The sequence below is a fragment of the Anopheles cruzii genome, chromosome 3, assembly GCF_943734635.1.
Source record: "Anopheles cruzii chromosome 3, idAnoCruzAS_RS32_06, whole genome shotgun sequence".
Taxonomy (NCBI): Eukaryota; Metazoa; Arthropoda; class Insecta; order Diptera; family Culicidae; genus Anopheles; species Anopheles cruzii.
Genome location: NC_069145.1, coordinates 52,090,468 through 52,108,938, shown reverse-complemented (window position 1 = coordinate 52,108,938; position 18,471 = coordinate 52,090,468).

The window sequence follows — 18,471 nt, the reverse complement described above, 5'->3', positions numbered from 1 at the left end:
CTCGAACGAAAGATTAACCTACAACGAACAGAAGTGCACCAATGAACTTTATCCAAAACATAACATTTAGAAGAAAACGACCAACACAATATAACGACAGGGGTGTTATGTCTCCCAAAAAAGCACTTCCAGAATGTGCTCATACAAATAAGGAATTTTTTCGTTACATTACTTAAATCGTGCATTAGTGTTCTTTTAAACGCTTTACATATTGTCGGTAAGAGTAGCCAAGAACACCACAATTCAAATCACAAGGTAAGACGGATTATTTATAACTAAGAAGGTGCGTTGCGCATCGAAAAAGTTATGTTTATCTCATATTTACCACTCGTTACTGTACTACGCAACACATAAATTCGTTTTGTAGTAGCATGAAGTAATGTGCTTACGTTTTAGTTACTGAAATATCGTTTACTGTATATTTCGATTAACAAGCGCTTTGTTACAAGCAAGTAATAAAGAACAGTTAGGTTGGCCTTTTGCAAACACTTTAAAGGCAGCCTATTACAATTCTAAGAAGCATCGGCAACGCAACGACACCAATACTGCTTGGAATGCAGTATTTATTAACAACATCCGATGACAACGTTGGTAATTGTATAGGAAATGTTGCTAATTCGAATTAAAGCGTAACAGCGTAACCTTTTCCGCGTTTTAAACTTGCAGATTTCTTTGGCAATTTGGCAGAGCGACATAATATCGAATGTATTTGTAACATATGATAGTATAATATGATTAAATAGTGTAATCATTACTGACCCCACATTGATTGTGCTAAAATATGTGCTATACCAGAATGTGCTAAAATACTAAGATTCGTTAACATCCGAGACAGTTGAAGTTCACTGCAGCTTAAATAAATTGTAAAAAACCCTACCACGTCTACCTCGGTAAGTAAAATGGATATTCACCAAAAACCGCCAGGGCTGTCCACGACAAGATGGGACTAATACTTTTATAATTACAAGCAGAATGAAATGAAACGATTAATTTGTGTACAACAATAGATAAGAGCAAATTATATTTTCCTAAAACTAATTGATGGACCACGTAACGTATAGAAGATTTGGCAAGCGTTCATAAAGCGTGGTAAACTGAGAAAAAATCATCATTAGACATATTGGACCTCAAACTCTTCAATATATGAATTGCAACACTCAATACATGGAATAAACTAATTGTACAAATACAAATACAATACAAATCGTAGTTCCACTTGTAATTACCTATCTTGATTCACTAAAAAAGCCACTCCGAGATTGTGGAACCACAGCGTTCGACAGATCGCTTGACAGACAAACTATTCAATCGCACCGATCAAATTAGTTTGAGCAACGATGTAGATGACCTCAAACTGACTCGATTTTAGAAATCAGCTTTTTTGATTGAAACAACAATAAAATCTTAAAACTCTCATTCAAGGTCCGACACACCCCATAGCAAGTAGAAATCGTGACAACCTCCAAACACAGGCCTTTACCTCATCCAGGGCCGTAATGCAAATAGCAAGTAAGTATACCGTTGACCGACTATGCATTTGACATAGTTTTACATCATAATTTCTTATTTTTCCACGCTTCAACCAGCAATGCATAGCAACACTAGTCTCAATTCAGGCATTCAACCATCATTTCACTCCCATTCGTGCGAATCAGACGAAACGAAGACCGGAGCGTCGTGGTTAAAGCTTCGTGTTAAATGCCGCACGTAGAGTAAGCATGGTGCCACACGACAAAAAACGCTACAAACATTTAAAAAATCCTCCATCGCTCGGTGTGGCTTTAAAACGACACTTCCAACAATCAATGGGTGTCGGTCCCATTCATGGGAAGCACGAGAACAAACCTGTTCCACATCCTGTTGAAGTGGGTGGTGAGAGGTAACCTTAAAATCGGTGTGAAACCACCAACACTATTCTCCACCGAGAGGCGAGCTTGATTGAGTTGTCGGTGGGAGGCTGTTTCCTCAAGAAAGTGGCCCCCGCGCGGATCCAACCACTCTTTGGATGATGTTGAACCATACACGCACTGCTTCAAAACCCTGGCCAAGCTTACCTGTGCCATGTTTCAAAAGGCCGCCGTCCAAGGTTGAAAATTGTCCCTAGTACGTAGCACCCGCGTTTGAAGATTTCAACTTTCGTTCCTGTAAAAATACAAACCATACACACACGCCGTTAGTTGAAATGGTAAGAAAAAGCTCACCCAACGGTAATTGATTTTGCACAACAAAACGGAAAAAATGTAACATTGAGCATTACGTTTCATTATATTATTTTTTGTTATACGGCGATTCACCTAGTTTCAAGAGTCAGGCCGATAATGCAACAATGACAACGGGCATTGTTGTGAGAAAAATTTCCCAGCAAAGAAAAAGTCTATCCATTTTTTGAGGGCGCAGAAACTACGTCGAATAACAACGAACATGGCGTTTCATTATGGAACGGGAACCGTTTCGAGAAGTACACAAACGCAAATGCCGACACTGGCTCGAGTGGAGAAACCAACAGAACCTTGTGTTGTTACCCATTTCTGTCACAGTATACACCCTCGTTTCTCGTTTATCTCATGATTGACATAATACGCATTGATACATTTTGATGGATTTTGTTCAAATGGCTATGGTTTTAATATTTAACTACTAGGAAAATTTGAAATCGTCGCTTCTCGCTACTGAAATATCCGTTCATAAAACATTCAGGCGGTAAAAGGCAGACAGGTTGCCTGATGCAGTTAGAAATTTCTTTTTTCAGCAAAGTAATATAGTAATATATAAACTAAGTTAGTGTGATAGTTATGGTTATAACAAAAACATTGATTCTTAAAGGGTGTTCATGTAAAAAACTGGTCGTACAAAAAAAATTGTAAATCAGTCAAAAAAATTATTAAAAAATCAAGTCATATTTCTTTTGAAAGGTAATTTTATACAGAATATGTAAAAAAATATCGTTCAGTCCTCCGTCTAAAGGAATGCGAATTGCCGAGCTTTTCGTTTTACCCCTTTCTTCAACTCTTGCACCGTTTTCTTGGTCGCGACACCACTTGGACTTTGTTTTCGGCATACCACTCCATGGGCATTTTTCCATAATTATAAGATGCTAAATCCAGCCAAAATAGAAAAGAACCTATGTACTTTTTTCATGAAAGGCAACAGACGTTTATTTGGACACTCTCGGACATAAATTTCCTGGTTGATGGTCCCGATCGCGATGAAAATGCCACTTTTTAAACCATAGGAACAGAAAGCCCGCATACGAGATATTTCCTTGCGAATTTCGACAGCTTTATGTCCTTGCAAATATCCCCTACCTTTCCTCTTTAAGTTGCCGTATAGTACTCCTGTTCAGGAAGCTGTTTAAAGGTTGCCTTGACGTAGGTTTCATCATCCTGCATTACGCAACAAATTTCGTGAACATCTTTATGCACAGATTCCGCGATCGTTTTCTGGCTGACATGTTTTGCTTGTCGTCACGATTTGGAGTCACTACTTTCTTCTAGAATCCTAGACTAGCTCGTATTTGAGTTCATCGCACGGTTGAAAACGAAACTTCCAGCTTGCCTGCGACATATCAGAAGGAGAGTTTGGGATTGCGCCTGAATCAACCGATCACTCTTTTCGTCGTTTTTGCGGTCTCCTGTTTCCGACTTCCACCTGATCCAGTCTTTCTGACTGTCGTCAAACGTTCTCCGAATACTTTTAATACATAGGTGACCGTTGATTTGGCCACATTCATCAATTTCGCTAACTTGGCGCGCGAGTAATTCGGATTTTCGTGCTGACGGTGCAAAGCTTTGAGACGATGCTTCTCTTGTTTCGACGCCATTTCCACAAATGAAGGGCAAATGTCAAAATCGAATGATACGTATGATTCTAAACAAAAACATCTTTAAAATGAGATATGTACAGGATTTTTTGATGCACTATGACAAATACTGCGTCAAGTTGTAGTTTACCAGTTTTTTACATGAATATTCTTTATATAGAACCGTTTTTTTAAACAAATTATAAAATAGCGAAAATAAAACCGGAACTCGAGTTTGGCTCGATCGATTGTCGTTTCCCGCAGTTCGAGTTGTCAGAGTGATCCAACACACCTAACGACCTGGTAGCGAAATTCATTGAATTCGTTGTCTTAATCAATGTGGTCCAAATGTTAGAAACCGTGGGGTAACTAACACTGACCCCAAAGGGTTCATATGGTTTGACGAAGATACAGTGCCGACAAACAGTGTGTTAAAAAAGTTGCAGTAAAAGTGAACAAGACGATTCAACAAGTATTGATCTTGTGATCTCCCTCGAAATTGTCCATTAAAAAAAGAAATTGCTGTCTAAAGTAGAGCCACAATTCGTCAAATCTCAGTTAAATTCGGAGATGAGTAAGCTAATTATAAAAGATGAGATTTACAAACTACTGCATAAAGCTACAAGAATCGTGTAAAAGGCTGTTGATGAGAGTTTTTTTTTTTGCTGACCAGCAAATAATCACACACCACGCTGGGCGGTGTGTGGCGTAAATTATTCGATACTCTTTGCAAGTTCCAGAGTCACAGGAATGAAGATACCCCTTCTACAGACTAGCAATCGTTTTAAATAATCTAACGATGCATTCATGGCCGACGGTAAGCTGCCGCGAATCAATAAAATAGTGATTGGACGTTCTACCGTCTGCCATACCGTATTTCGCTAAATAAGTAAAAACAGTGAAACGATTACTTGAAGTTCGCCAGCAAAGTTCGTTTGTTACTTTCGCATACCATAAAAGCATACTAAGTAAAACGGGTGCCTATCGATTTCTCTAATATCGGTAATAGGAACAAGTGACCTTGGCTGTGTTCAGTACTGGACACTTTTCATACCTTCCGTGACCCAAGTATACTTTCCCCTTTTCTAAATCCAAATTTGATAGCACAATCAACACAACCACTCAGCTTTCATGACATCGCAATGCGTAGAAAGTTTTGATACAGAGGTACTCAATAGGAGGTTGAGAAGTCATGTCAATCAATTCTAATTTTCTGCTTGATTACTTTTGCTGCCAACGAGGTGATCTTAAGCTTTTTTTAATTAGGTTTGTTTGCGACAGTGGAACATTAAATCAGACAAAAATATCTCGAAATGAACCAGGCTATTGTAAGGATTGAACACATTAGTTTCCGAATAACGTTCGGTAAATTAAACGAAAAAAAGGAGTTATATAAGTATAAATAGCACACATCATAACACTAAACCTACTCCGATACTGATGGAACATTGAGGTAAACAAAATTTGGCAAAAATGTAAAGGAACGTTCGGTTCAGACCAGCGTCTTCACTGATCGCGGTTGCAAGTCGTTTTAGCGAACGAAAAGTTCGAGATGTGCGTTGTAGCATGAAAATAGGAATTGAAAACGACGCACACTTGTCAATCAGTGTCCGGTTCGTTTGACGCAAGTTGAACCAATAAAAGTATCGAGACACGGAGAAGAAATGCCTTTTCTTCGGCAGTTTCGTCCTCCCGCGCAACAAATGGTTTGTGTTTACGCAACACAGTTCATGCGGACGTTACTCTACCACGGCTGTTAATGGATGTGTGGCAATGTGGCAGCAGTTTGGCTGCGTGATGTTTCACCCTTTACACTTTGACGATCGATGTGCATTAGCTATTTTAATTCGTCCTTCGAAAGTCCTTCCAAAACAGGTGAAATAAATCGTTTAATCGGATCGTTAGTCAGTCAAGTGCACCATATATTATCAGAATAGCTCTCTGTGAATAGCCATCGAATGAACCCAAAGTCAAGCAGCATCCGTCGGTCGGTTGATAATCTTCAGAATGTTTACTAAACAAACGTAAGAAACGTTTACTGGCGAAACACTAGCTTGGTAGAATCGAGCTGTAATTATTGTGAAATTAGCTGACTTCCAGTCGGTGGTAAGCGACTGAGTGGAAGAAAGATTAGTCACTATCAATCATGTGGGTTGCAATCAGTTCATGCATAACAAGATCATTCAATACTACCAAGTAAATGAAACAATTCCGAACACTCATAATTCGAAACCCTCTAAGTCGCTTTCGAGAGGAAGATACTTAGATCGTTTTTTTTGATGATTGGTGATCACTAATTGGGATTTTGTGATCATACTTAATGATTTTTCTCTGTTTTTTAGCAGGACCGCTCAACGGCTGTAGGTTGGTAAGTATTGATAAATCTTTTCAAGAAACCTTCATAATGTTTCTGGGATGTTTTGCGATTTTTTTGGGCGTTTACAAACTGAGAAGTAAGCCTTTCGGCAAGCTTAGTTGAAATTGTGCCGATGCAGAAGTTTTCGTTTTCATAGTCTACCGATTTAATCTTTGGACTAATCTTCATTTACGATTTCACTATTTTATCAAATTTGTAACGACCACCAATTGCTTTAACCAAACCAATACCCTAACCCAGCATATGCTTACAAAAGACTTTGTAGCACGGATGTACTAGTAATTAGTTTCAATTAAAGTTAGTCACAAGTGCTCGGTGACAGCCGATTACTTTATTCCGTTTTCTTCAGCAACAGCTCTGTTTCTCAATGTCCCAAATCTCTAGATTAATGTGACCTCCTTTATTAATGGAGATCGGCCAGCTGAATGATTTTCCAGCACCTCGAGTACAATCAACGAGCCATTTTAGCCGTTAGAACGACCATTCTATGGGGTTATTTGTATTGTGTTTATATTTCTCGAAAGGTTCACTAGTTCAAGTTAATTACATTCACACCAATTCGGTTGTTCAATCCTTGTTTCAAGCCCAATCATTTCATCAATGAAAGATTACGCAGTGCGATCATCAACACCATGTAATGCACCGTAACATGACATTCTTGTGTAACATACGCCTCGTCGCGATCATAAATCATTCACATAATTGGATTTGTTTCGCAATACTGAAGGTAATCACTAATCACTAGTTTCTCGACAAAAGAAATTGAATTAGGGATTAACACGCTCTACTTCTCGTACTACAGCAAACACTAGTGACACGCGTCCTCGAGGTTGTTTAGTCGTCAAAAAGGAGCAGTAAAAGATGAAATAAAATTCAATTGAAATAAATACGCAAGTTTTTTCCAAATCTTTTACTTGGACTGCGTAACTCTTCTTTATACTTCACAATTTCTGAATATTTAGGTACATGACGTTGGCAATAATACATTACGAACTGCGAATACGAATCACAACGTAAACAATAATCAGTAGTACATCGGCACCCAAACAAAAGTAAAATCGAGATCGGTCCTTGCTAAGAAAATATTCGAATAACTAAATGTTTACGTGAGGTACCCACGTGCAGTCACGGTCCAGCCTTGCAGCAAACAGGATACAGAAATTGGAACATAAACATATTCACATTTTTTATCATGATCCGTCACTTCGTGAAGTCATTATCGGCATCATTTAAGGCCTTTATCGTTCATGTAATGCCTTCAAATGGAGTGCTGTTTTTGAAAAAAAAAAAGATTTATTGTGTAGACTGAACAATCGTACTTTGTATTCTGTTTGCAGAATGCGCAAAATGTCATTTACAAAATTCCAATGATACGCCATCAAGATGCGAGGGCCCTTATCACACGAAATACTGCTCTTAGGAGATAAAAACTGAATATAGTCATCGTATCGTGCACATCTAATCTAATTCACCCGCGTTGGATTCGACTTACGTTTCAACATAACTTAGTACCACATTGCCAGCAACTCGCAATGGCGCACTAACATCCGTAGTCACTTCGAGCGTCAGCGATACGTAACGTATGCTTTCGCTTCATACGATGGAGTTGTTTTGAATCGAAGCCTCGTGATTTAGTCATTCGGGAAAGCATAACCGCTGCTACACCGTCGTGATCGGGTGATAACGTTCAGCTGCAGTGTGCGTGAGCGTAATGCCGCGATCGAAGAAAGAAAAATTGAACCCAAAATAATGGAGCATGTAAATTCAAACTTATCACCACACAAAGAAGCACACAATTTTTGTACTGATTCGCACAAATGGAGATAGTCCCAGGAAACCACTCGGATTTCGAACAATACATCTTTAACCGGTGTGAACAAATGCGTTGATTCAGGCAAATGTAAGAGTCAGTATTGCGAAGACAAGTGACAGGTACTTTCGGCGAGTAAAACGAAGGGTAAATAGAAGTTAAATGTGTTCAAATTACACATCTTAGCTATAATAATTCCGCCCAACGGGGACGGATTTACAAAACTGCATGTCTTAATATTCATCACCGGATGAATCTTTAAAATATTATCACGCATAGCAACATTTTCTTCACATTGTGTATGTGTGATAAAAACCACAATCGTAACCTGAAAAGTGTTAATAGAAACCATAAACACATAAAGAGAAAACAAGCATAGTGAGTGCCGCCCACGGCGAAAATCGCTTTGCTTCTCCGTTACGCAAACGCTACGTCAATGACCGTTCCGTTGTCTAAAACAAACGAAAGGGATGCGCAATGAGTCACTGTTGATCGTACACAGTGTTTGTTGTTTATGAAAAGAACTTTGAGCAGGTGCGAATTCACACCTGGGAAGCTGCGATATTGCTAGGTCTTCGTCAAGCCGCAATTGCTGATGAGGTCTTCTGAGGAAATTGAGAAGTGCGTGAGGAAACATTGCGTTTTTTACTAACAGCATAAAACAACGGAAAGACACTAACATGACATGATATCAACAGAGGTGTAACTTTTGGGACAAATCACAATGTGTACACAAGTGATTTACGATTTCAAAAGACAATATGACGCATTTTAGAAGCCGCTTTGAGCAAACTGGGTCACACAATGCCCAGCTTACCGGCAAACGTTTGCTTTACAGTTTAAGAGTGTCAAGAATGTATGCAGGATTGTATCAATCTTTCGATGATTTAAAAGATTTTTAGAACACACAAAAAAGTATGCTCTGTAAAGCGGTATTATCAAATGAGGCCTCTCGAAGAGCGCTATTGGGGCGCTCCTACCCTGCTGTTTCTAAAGACGGCGAAACCGTAAAGAATGGTAACATATCCAAGCTAGGTCCAACGATAATGGGGGCACAGATTGATCAATTTTGCATCTGCAAGGAACCTGCCAACATGGGTGTCTCCGACTGGAGCAGGTAGCTCAACGATCACCTACTGCAGGTCCACGTAAATCCTGGCCTATGCTGATTACAGATACATTATAGGTAGGAAGGCACTCCGATGTAGCTCCGGCTTACATAAGGATGCTGCGAACAATCTCGGTCGGCAGATAATCGACAATCAGGACAAATTCATTTCATTCAGCCCTACCAACAACCCCAAGTGAAGGTTACGTACTAATAAGTGGCCAAAAGTTCGAAATACTTCGTTTATTCAGGTGAGTCATCAGTCATCAGGTGAGACTTCCAAACAACTGAATCACCAACTGTTTTCTCGAGAAAGTAACTTGTTGGAGGTTCCGGGGAGCGTCTTGTATTGACGCGTCAACGGTATATCTGTTTTCCATTTAATCAAGCCGAAAATTGAAACAGAAACATGTTGTTTTGATCGATCCCTGCTGAAGGACAATAATATTAACTGAATGAACTGTACCATCGTTGGTATAAATAAACCAACACTGAGGAGTAATTATCTTACTTTATAAGTTTGGGCATCCCCCAGAACTTTTCGTTCGCCACACTTTCACCACGGTAGATCAAGCACAAAACGTCGTGTTTCGGGCACTCGAAACTCCATCAGGATGATGACGCACGCACTGATTTGCCATCAGAATCAATCAAAAGAACGATATTCCTTTTTAGCAACCATCCTGGCGAGAGTTTCCACAGTTGAAACTGTCATCAGTCATCTGAAACGCGAATCGATGAGCTCGCCGGATAATGGGACCCGCTACGCCCTCGATCATTTCAAGCCCATAAAAACGTCATGATGAGAGTTGTAGTTGTAAGTTCCACACTGTTCAGCTGTAAATGTAACGGGCTCTTCCACGATGAATAATTCTCCCAAAAAACCGCAAACCGCAACCGTTTGTTCTCGGACATGGAATGGAATTGTTATTTAACACGGTCCAGGCATCACAACCATGGCAGACCATCGGGACAGACTTGCGAAACGCCCTTATGCTAGCCACCTGTTCCCAAAAGTAGGATTCATTCGGCAAAGATTAGACGAAGGCGGCGAAAAAGTCATATACAGTGTATCGAAAATATTACGCCCCATATGCTGGGGCAAACTGCCTTGGAATGCTGAATGAATGCTGAGTAGATGAAAATATTCGTTGCAAAAATCTTGCATCATAATTAATTTGAGACATAACAGACTACAAAAGTTTGATAGAAAGCCAAAAAAGATTTCAAGGTTTTTGTTGTAAAGGATTTATGTTATGATAAGAAACAATACATACTAGGTTCTTCATTATATTCGGAGCCTCGATAACAAGGAGCGGTGCTACGTCTCCAATTTTTTTTTTGTTATGTATACTCTTCAAATGAACGTATGTGAAGTTTCATTTCAATCGATCGTCTAATTATGTTTTTTATAAGCCATTTAGTATCGACATGTCACAGTATTTTTTACAATGGAAAAAATCAAGCACCGTGCAGTGATTAAATTTTTATTTTTGAAAGGTTTGTAGAAATCTTGTATATTTCTTATATTTATTTTTGTGATCGGGAAGACTAGTATTATGCTTCTGAATAAGTCGAGTGTTAAAGATGAATTAACTTGAGGAATTTCCGATTGTGCGGAGAAAACTTTGTCAATGAAAACTTGACGATTTTTGTAAACACTGCTCGACGATGCTACTCGACTGCTCGAATTCGTATACGCGTACTTTTTCGAAAAGACGATTGCTACGACGAGGTCGCTACAGGTTTAAACGCAAAGGAGATTTATGAGCGAATGTTGAAAGTGTATAAGAACTCTTCACCTTTAATTGGGGTGTTAAAAGGGGGTTTTCTGAGTTTAAACGTGGTCGTAGTAGCCTTCAAGACAATCCATGTTTAAAACGTAAAAAAACAGACACAACATCGGAAATTGTAAAAACAAAACAGGATGTCGTATTGGAAAATCGTCGAATTACTTAAAGAGATTTAGTATAAGGCCTAGCCAACTCATTGGACAGTATAACCAATATTTTGACCGAAGTTTTGAGTTCGTGAAAGCTGTTTGCAAAATGAGTGCCGCATTCGCTAAAAACGCATTCAAATGCATCTTTCTTGAGAACATTTAAAGCGTTTTCGATAGGATAAAGTGGATTTTATGCATCGAATCATCACTATGAATGAGGCTTGGGTCTCTCATTATGATCCTGAATCAAATCAAGAGGCTAAGGAGTGGTGTGAACCTGGTTCTTCGGGTCCGAAACGAGTTCGTGTCCAGAAATCGCCCAAAAAAGTCTTCGCATCAGTTTTGTGAGATGCGAATGACATTTTGTTATCGGATTACATGAAATCTTATAAAACAATAAATTTTGATTATTGTTGTAACTTTTTAGACCAACTGAAAAAGAAAGTTTGTGAAAGAAGACCCGGTTTGAAGAAGAAAAACATCCTATTCCATCTGTCTTCACACCTAAAAAAAATTATGCGCGGAAATCGTTTTTCATCAAATGATGACATCATAACAGCTTAAAAAAAAGTACTGTGACATGTCGATACTAAATTGCTTGTAAAAAAACATTAAGTAACCGATTGAAATGAAACTTCACTTACGTTCATTTAGAGAGTACACCAATATAACAAAAAAAATTAGGCTCGTAGCACCGCTCATTGTTATCGAGGCTTCAAATATAATGAACAACCTAGTATTTCACTGTCCATATTTACAACGACATCACCAGCGATGATGGAACGAAAAGGGAGGGAATCGTAGAACAAACGGAAGATATCGCATCATCCAAAAACTCCCCAAATCCCCGGCCCGAACACTTTTAATCGCCTTTATGTCCCTCGTATGGTGGCCCCCGGTCAGTAGACCTAGTGTGATGAATTTTCATTTCCGCAGCCAACGAAACGTATCCTCAGGGCCCACACGAGTGCCCTTCTTTTGGTTATTGGTCATACCTTAATATCGCTTACGTGAGCAGGGGTTAGTATCGGTCCGTTTTCGGCGCATCATTTTGAAACGCCAAGAGAGAAACCCTGTGCTGCAAACGTCCTATCGCCACCCGAGAACCCACCACCCGCCACCGAACCGAGAAACGTTACCGGTGGACATTATCATTTTGCATGGACAACAGGCGAGTGATTCAACAAAAGCTAACCGTTACGAGCCTCGAGTCTTTAAGGACGACACTTTTGATGCGTAGAGCAACCGCTTGCTCTCCTGTACCATCGCAGCCAGGCTGTTTGTCTTGGGCTTCTATTTGATGGGCGTAATTAATGTAAGCGAATGCGTGATTGGCAACATTCTGCGGCTCTCCTGAGACAGAATCCTGTCAAATGAGCCCCATATTTCAAAACACAGTGACACAGCAAGGCCAAACCGTCCGAGAGACAGTGGGACGAACATGACGAGTCTGTCACGAAGGTTTCGAACTGAAATTACACACCGCGCACCGGTTGCCTGTTTAGGAAGACGAGAGCTCAGATGCTGAATTTAGGTTTTCTTGATCTTCCGCCGTCGTCCGCCACCGGGCAAGCCCTGACCGGGCGGCCAATGTGGGTTAGTGGAAAAGTACCGGGCTGGCCCCCTTCCTTCTGACAGCGAACGACATTTCAAAGGCATCGTGACATTAAAATGTCATCAGTTTTAAATTTATGCCAGTTTCCGCTGTCGCGTGTTGCGTTACAGACCGCGACTTCCAGAGAAGGCTACGTGGATGGTAACGCAAAAGCAAACATAAGCCTAGCGAGATAAGCAAAGAGCAAAGAACCAAAGCAAGCAGTGAAGCCAGTCCAGGGCAACACCAGGGTGTTGGTACGAGTTGGCGTAGATCTTTCCGAAGATCGCTGCGGCTGTAGCGATTGCAATAGAGGCGGTGGCATCGGGCATCTCTGTGATAAGACATCGTCATAGACACAGACTTTGTTAAGACCCGTGTTCACGCTTGACCTTGCAGTCAGACTGCATACGAGTTGATTGCTAGACTGTTACACTTTCCTCGCTTATAGCAAACACAAATGGCTCTTCTGAGGGGTTTCATTTTTGTCGCTCCATTTCAAATGATTAATAATACCACATTAATAATACGACGCATTGCGGAGGATTACTGAATGATTAATTGCCGCACGATATTTCGCTGTCAAACAAATTTGGGTAACTTGTATCGAAATTATATTACGTCAACGGGACGGAACATCGTCGGGTTGGCCTCACTCCGAACTGCAGTGTGATCCATTTCGGTAAACACCCACAAGGGCTGCAGCAGGGACGAACTAGATAGCCGTCCGTCGGTCCGTCCGTCGGTATCTTGTTTGTCAATAAACACAGAATCCACCATCAACGCGTTTTGTTGGCGCGCCATTACGGAAACGGAATCGAGGAACCTCGATGGCGACGTGGATCCTGATGGCGTGGCGGAATATCGTAATCCCAAACCGAGCGTCCTCTGCTCGTTGGAAACAGCTGTGGCCGTGTCCCCAAGCGACACACGACAACATATCTCTCGCCCCAACGGTTATGCTGCTTACAGTACGCGCGCTGCGCCACTGTAATGTTTATTGTTTCGATTCTTTTTTGGAATGTTGTTTTACCCATGGTTTATGTGAATGAGTTATTACTCCAGTACTTTGAGTTTAATTATAATCATAGTAGGCATAAATACGGCCCGGTCCGTTCTTCTAACATTAAAAAAAAAAGACAAAATCATAGTAAACCTTGACAACCATCCCTTGCACAGCCTCACTTGCCTCTCACCGAGAATTGGACCACGGCTACCAGATGCCCTGCTCGCCTTTCATCATACAAGAGTCCAAAAAATAGGAAATGTAGCATATTGATAATGGGGCAACCGCTGTGTTTCAGGTTTTATAGATCGGTGTTGCTTCGGAATTGGGTTCGAGTTTCGGAATACGGGTGAGCAGTACACCAATTAACAATTGACAAACATAACAACACCCACCCCGATTACGATGTTGCGAAACGCGACGCGACGCGTGAGCTTTTTTATCCGTCAGCTGGATCGCCCCGCACTGGGAAGGGGGGGGGCGGCACCTCGAAACGATCGCCAAAAACGCCAACCGAAAGTAAGCCAGGCAGAGCCATACACGTGAGACGCAGTTACGCAATTGGTGCATTATTAAGGCTCACGGCGCATGAGCACTACACGCATTTCATCAAAAAAACCCCCACAAGACGTCTGCGCCAAGTGTGGCTGCCTATGCGTAACACGGCGCGTGTGGCGAGGGGGGTCCCCGAGATACGGTGATAACCAAAGCAGCATAACAGTTGGGTCGTTTCGGATACGGTCCAGCGCAGTCCCACTTTATTGGGTGGCACAAAACTAGAGATAACCGTAGAGCCGAGCGAGAGAGACAGTGTAACGGGAAGTGGACTGTGACGCCGGAACTATGCGAAAGGTTGCACACAGCCAAACAGTTGGACGAGTGATGGGCAAACACTCGCCTCAACTACCGAAAAGAGTGCTTTGAATTGTGATGGATATATGCTGTCGCGCTGGTGGCAAAATCGTCCAGTGCCCAACGGACGGACGGACGGGATTATGGACAACACAATCGCCCTATGCTTCGTTGGCCTAGCAGGTGATCTAGCCTTAGCTGTTACAGACTCCTGAAAAACAGAGGTCCACCACGAGGCACATCTAGCCGTTCTGCAGCATCCGCCAAATTCTTTCTTTGAGAGTTCTTCAACCGAAATGTCTCCTTTCTTCTTCTCTAACTTACTGTTCCTAATTTTGTACTGAAATGGTCCCACACGACTGACGATTATTGCAAAGACTAACACATCGATTCTTTGTTGTCTCCAGTTCGGCATACCATTTTCTTGCCAAGTTGCGACACCTTCGCCCGATCGAGAAATGGAATGTAGCCATTTTTGCATTTGTGGCGGTTTTTTGAATTCTTTTTCAACACTCGACTGCCAGGACTGCTTCGTCGCAACACCTGCACTCAATAGCTGAAGCAGCGAACACGACGTGCAACTCGCGAAGAAATCGATGGCCGACGAATGGTGACATCTTTCACGGTCACGACCATAGCAGGTGACTAAAAATTACTGCTTGCAATCCGACGAGAAGAAATCGATAGAATTAAACAATGTAATTTGTTGTCCCAAAACAAACGAGAAATAACGAAACGAGTGAACGAATGTTACTTCTTCGATCAACTTACCTGATTAAATTTCTTTTAACTTTTACTGAAACCGTCGGTGCCGAGATGATGCGAATACAAATAATAAGCACTGCCAACTATTATGCTCTTTTCCACACTACACATTTAACACTACATATTTCCACCTTGCATTTAATCGATTTTGCAGCAAATCGGTAATATTATTTTGCACAAATTTCACTACACTGCAAAGAAGGAAAGAGGGATGAAATGTAGCATTCCATCAAATCATCAAACCACGTGCATTCAGAATGCTACCCAGTGCCACAATGCGCCACCGGGGCACCAATACACTTTCACATCTAGGAACCATCGCCACGAAAGCCGCCAAAAAATTATAAATACAACACGACGATAGAAACGAACACTTTTGAACTGGTTGCCAACGCGAGGCCGTGATCCGATCCGTGCACAGAAGGTTACTCACGGTGGCGATGGGTTGGCTTTCTTCTTAGATTACGCAGATTGCCAAACCCCATGAAATAACTCAGCGATAATGTATGCGATATCGAGCATAACTTGCTTTCTTGCTTGCTTGCTTGCTTTTTTTGCTTGGAAATGCTTTCTTCTGAGCGACGAATATTGCCACACGCAGTAAGTTTGGGTATGAGAAGTTTGGCGATTGATTAAGTTATGCTGGAACGCCACCGACACACACAAACACGTAGCATAAACAGCTGGCTGTGTTTACGTAGCTGCGTTATGAAACGTGGTCATGGCCTTCGAGGACTTTGCGACACTGTGCAGGTATTACAAAGAAAATCGATCATCGAAGCAATCGGCCAGGACTCACAACATCTACCAACCGAAGGGGGGTTGTAGCGAAGGAGACCCCCCGGACGCCAAGAAGCTGTGGTGACGGGGGGAACAGAAACAAGAGTCCAATCAGACTCGCGCTAGAAGAAAGTAAAGTACGCGACCAACAACAAAGAAACACACCGCACCCTTTCCTTTCTCTCCCTGTTTATTACCCCATGGCGGAAACATCAAAATCATAATCATACAAATGTTGACCCCTTTTTTTCACTTCCGTTTGTGGGGCTGTGCACAATAATTTCACACGTCGCCACGATGGCGATTGTTTTCGTGGTGTCGAATGAGGAATGAACTGTTTCACCTTTCGTTCTGCACGACAAAAAAGGGCCACTTTTGAGGGCACTGGACACTCAATCAAGTCGTGTTTTGCTCGTGGCAAACGAATGACAGACAAGCTGAACAGCAAACAACGCAACATTCAAGTACAGTTGCACCGAGAACACGAGCATAGAAATACATAAGACTGTCACTTCTGGTAATGTGTCTCCTCCTCGTTCGTGCAGGAATTAAACCTTAGGAAAACAATAGGCGCGTTTTAATTTCGTTCATTGTACCGAAAACACCAACATTTCAACAACAGGAAAACACCAATTTCGATCGATTTCGATGCACGTCAATTGTCAAAAGATTCTCTCTTTCTTCGTCCGAAACAGCATCCCTTAATTGGTGAAGGGCTAAAACCGGGCAGGTATTGCGCAATTTGAATACGACTGCACATAAAACAAATTTACCACAAACTTTTACGCTAGCACACTTTTTTTCACAGTTCGCTCAACTCGACTGTCAACTCAACGATCCCCGAACGATCCGATTTAGGATGATGAGCTGAGGGCGTCTCGAGGCTGAAGCTGCAGCTGCTGCAACAGGATAAGTTGGCCACGTTTGCACAACTTATTAAGCGAACATATTTTGTTAACCGTTTGTTGTTAACCACTTTGTTTATCTTCGTTAACCGTTTGTTCCTTACAAGAGCGGAATAGCGACCAACTGACAGCTGAGACTGTTTATACGCTTATATCCGCGGCTTGTGAATGTGCCTAGCATAAGTATATGTAAATATGTACTATGTAAATACTAAATAAAGCACGATGATGAACTCGGGGATCATCAACACGGAATCGCACCTTCAACCGAAACCGGAAAACACGTCCACAACAAGGGTTCTTCGATATTACATTCTGTTTTCCAACCCGGAACACGTAACATTCGACGGGAAATTCTCTCACGAGCACAAAAATGCGTCCGAATCGGCAAACGGTGAAAATCAATCACTGTACTTAGGTATTTACTATATTAGTACGACGAAAGTAAACAACAGCAACAAACACAACCCTTCCGCTCGAGAGTGAAATTTTTTTTGAATGAAATTTGAAGTAAACCTTTCGTTCCTCGCGTTTCCTGACTTTTGAACCTTACCTTTCTTAACCAAAACTGACCAAGTGCCGAAGCAAACGAACGAACGAACGAGAAAGGGATGTTATTCATGAAATATAACGAATATGAAATTCAGTAAATTTCAGTAATGCAGATCAAACATAAAATCCTGAATCCTGCTATTAAATACAATCAAATTGAATCATATTTCAAAATCAATTGAATACAACCCTGCGCGAGTCACTCTAAACTCGACCCTGTTTGTCTTGTCTTGACTTGTGGAATATTTCGGTGAAAATTTATACAAAAAGAGTGCATGAAAATTAAACATAAATTAAGAATTGAAGGGAAAAATGGATTCAGGTTGGGAAACATTTAGTGTTGGTTGGAAAAATGTTGTTCAGATTTTTCAACCGGTAAGTGAAACGAATTCGGATTTTTTTTGGTATCTGTTCTTTCGTTGCTCACTAGCGCCCTCTTGCAGTCAGAAGAATTAACATTTGGTCTTTCGGATAGTGCCATCTAGCGGTGAAATTGGCCGAGAAAAGCAAAATTTCGCATAGTAACAATATTAGGTTGGGGAAAAAGAAATCCATTATTTTTGGGTGAAATTCAAAACATTATTTAAGATGCTTCCGCTTCCGATGGTCCGATTTTCGTCAAATATGTATGGTTTTGTTGGAAAATTTGTTGTCTTTTCAAAGGTTAGCTTGTAATGCCTCTCTTGTAAAAGGGTTAGTCGTTATTGGCGAAAATCTCGAACAATCCATTTTCACAATCCTTTCTTGATCTCAGTTTTTCATCACTCAGGAAATTTTTTAATGCGCGAAAGAGGTGTCAATCGCTTAGTGCAAAATCCGGACGGTGGATGCATTAAAACATCCCAAACAAAATCTCGGACTTTCTGGTGAGTCACTAAAGACGTGCGTGACATTTCGTTTTCCTAATGGAACACAAGCTGCTTCACTACGCTTAGACCACGACCGATTTCACACAATATTGTCGTAAGTGACCCATTTCTC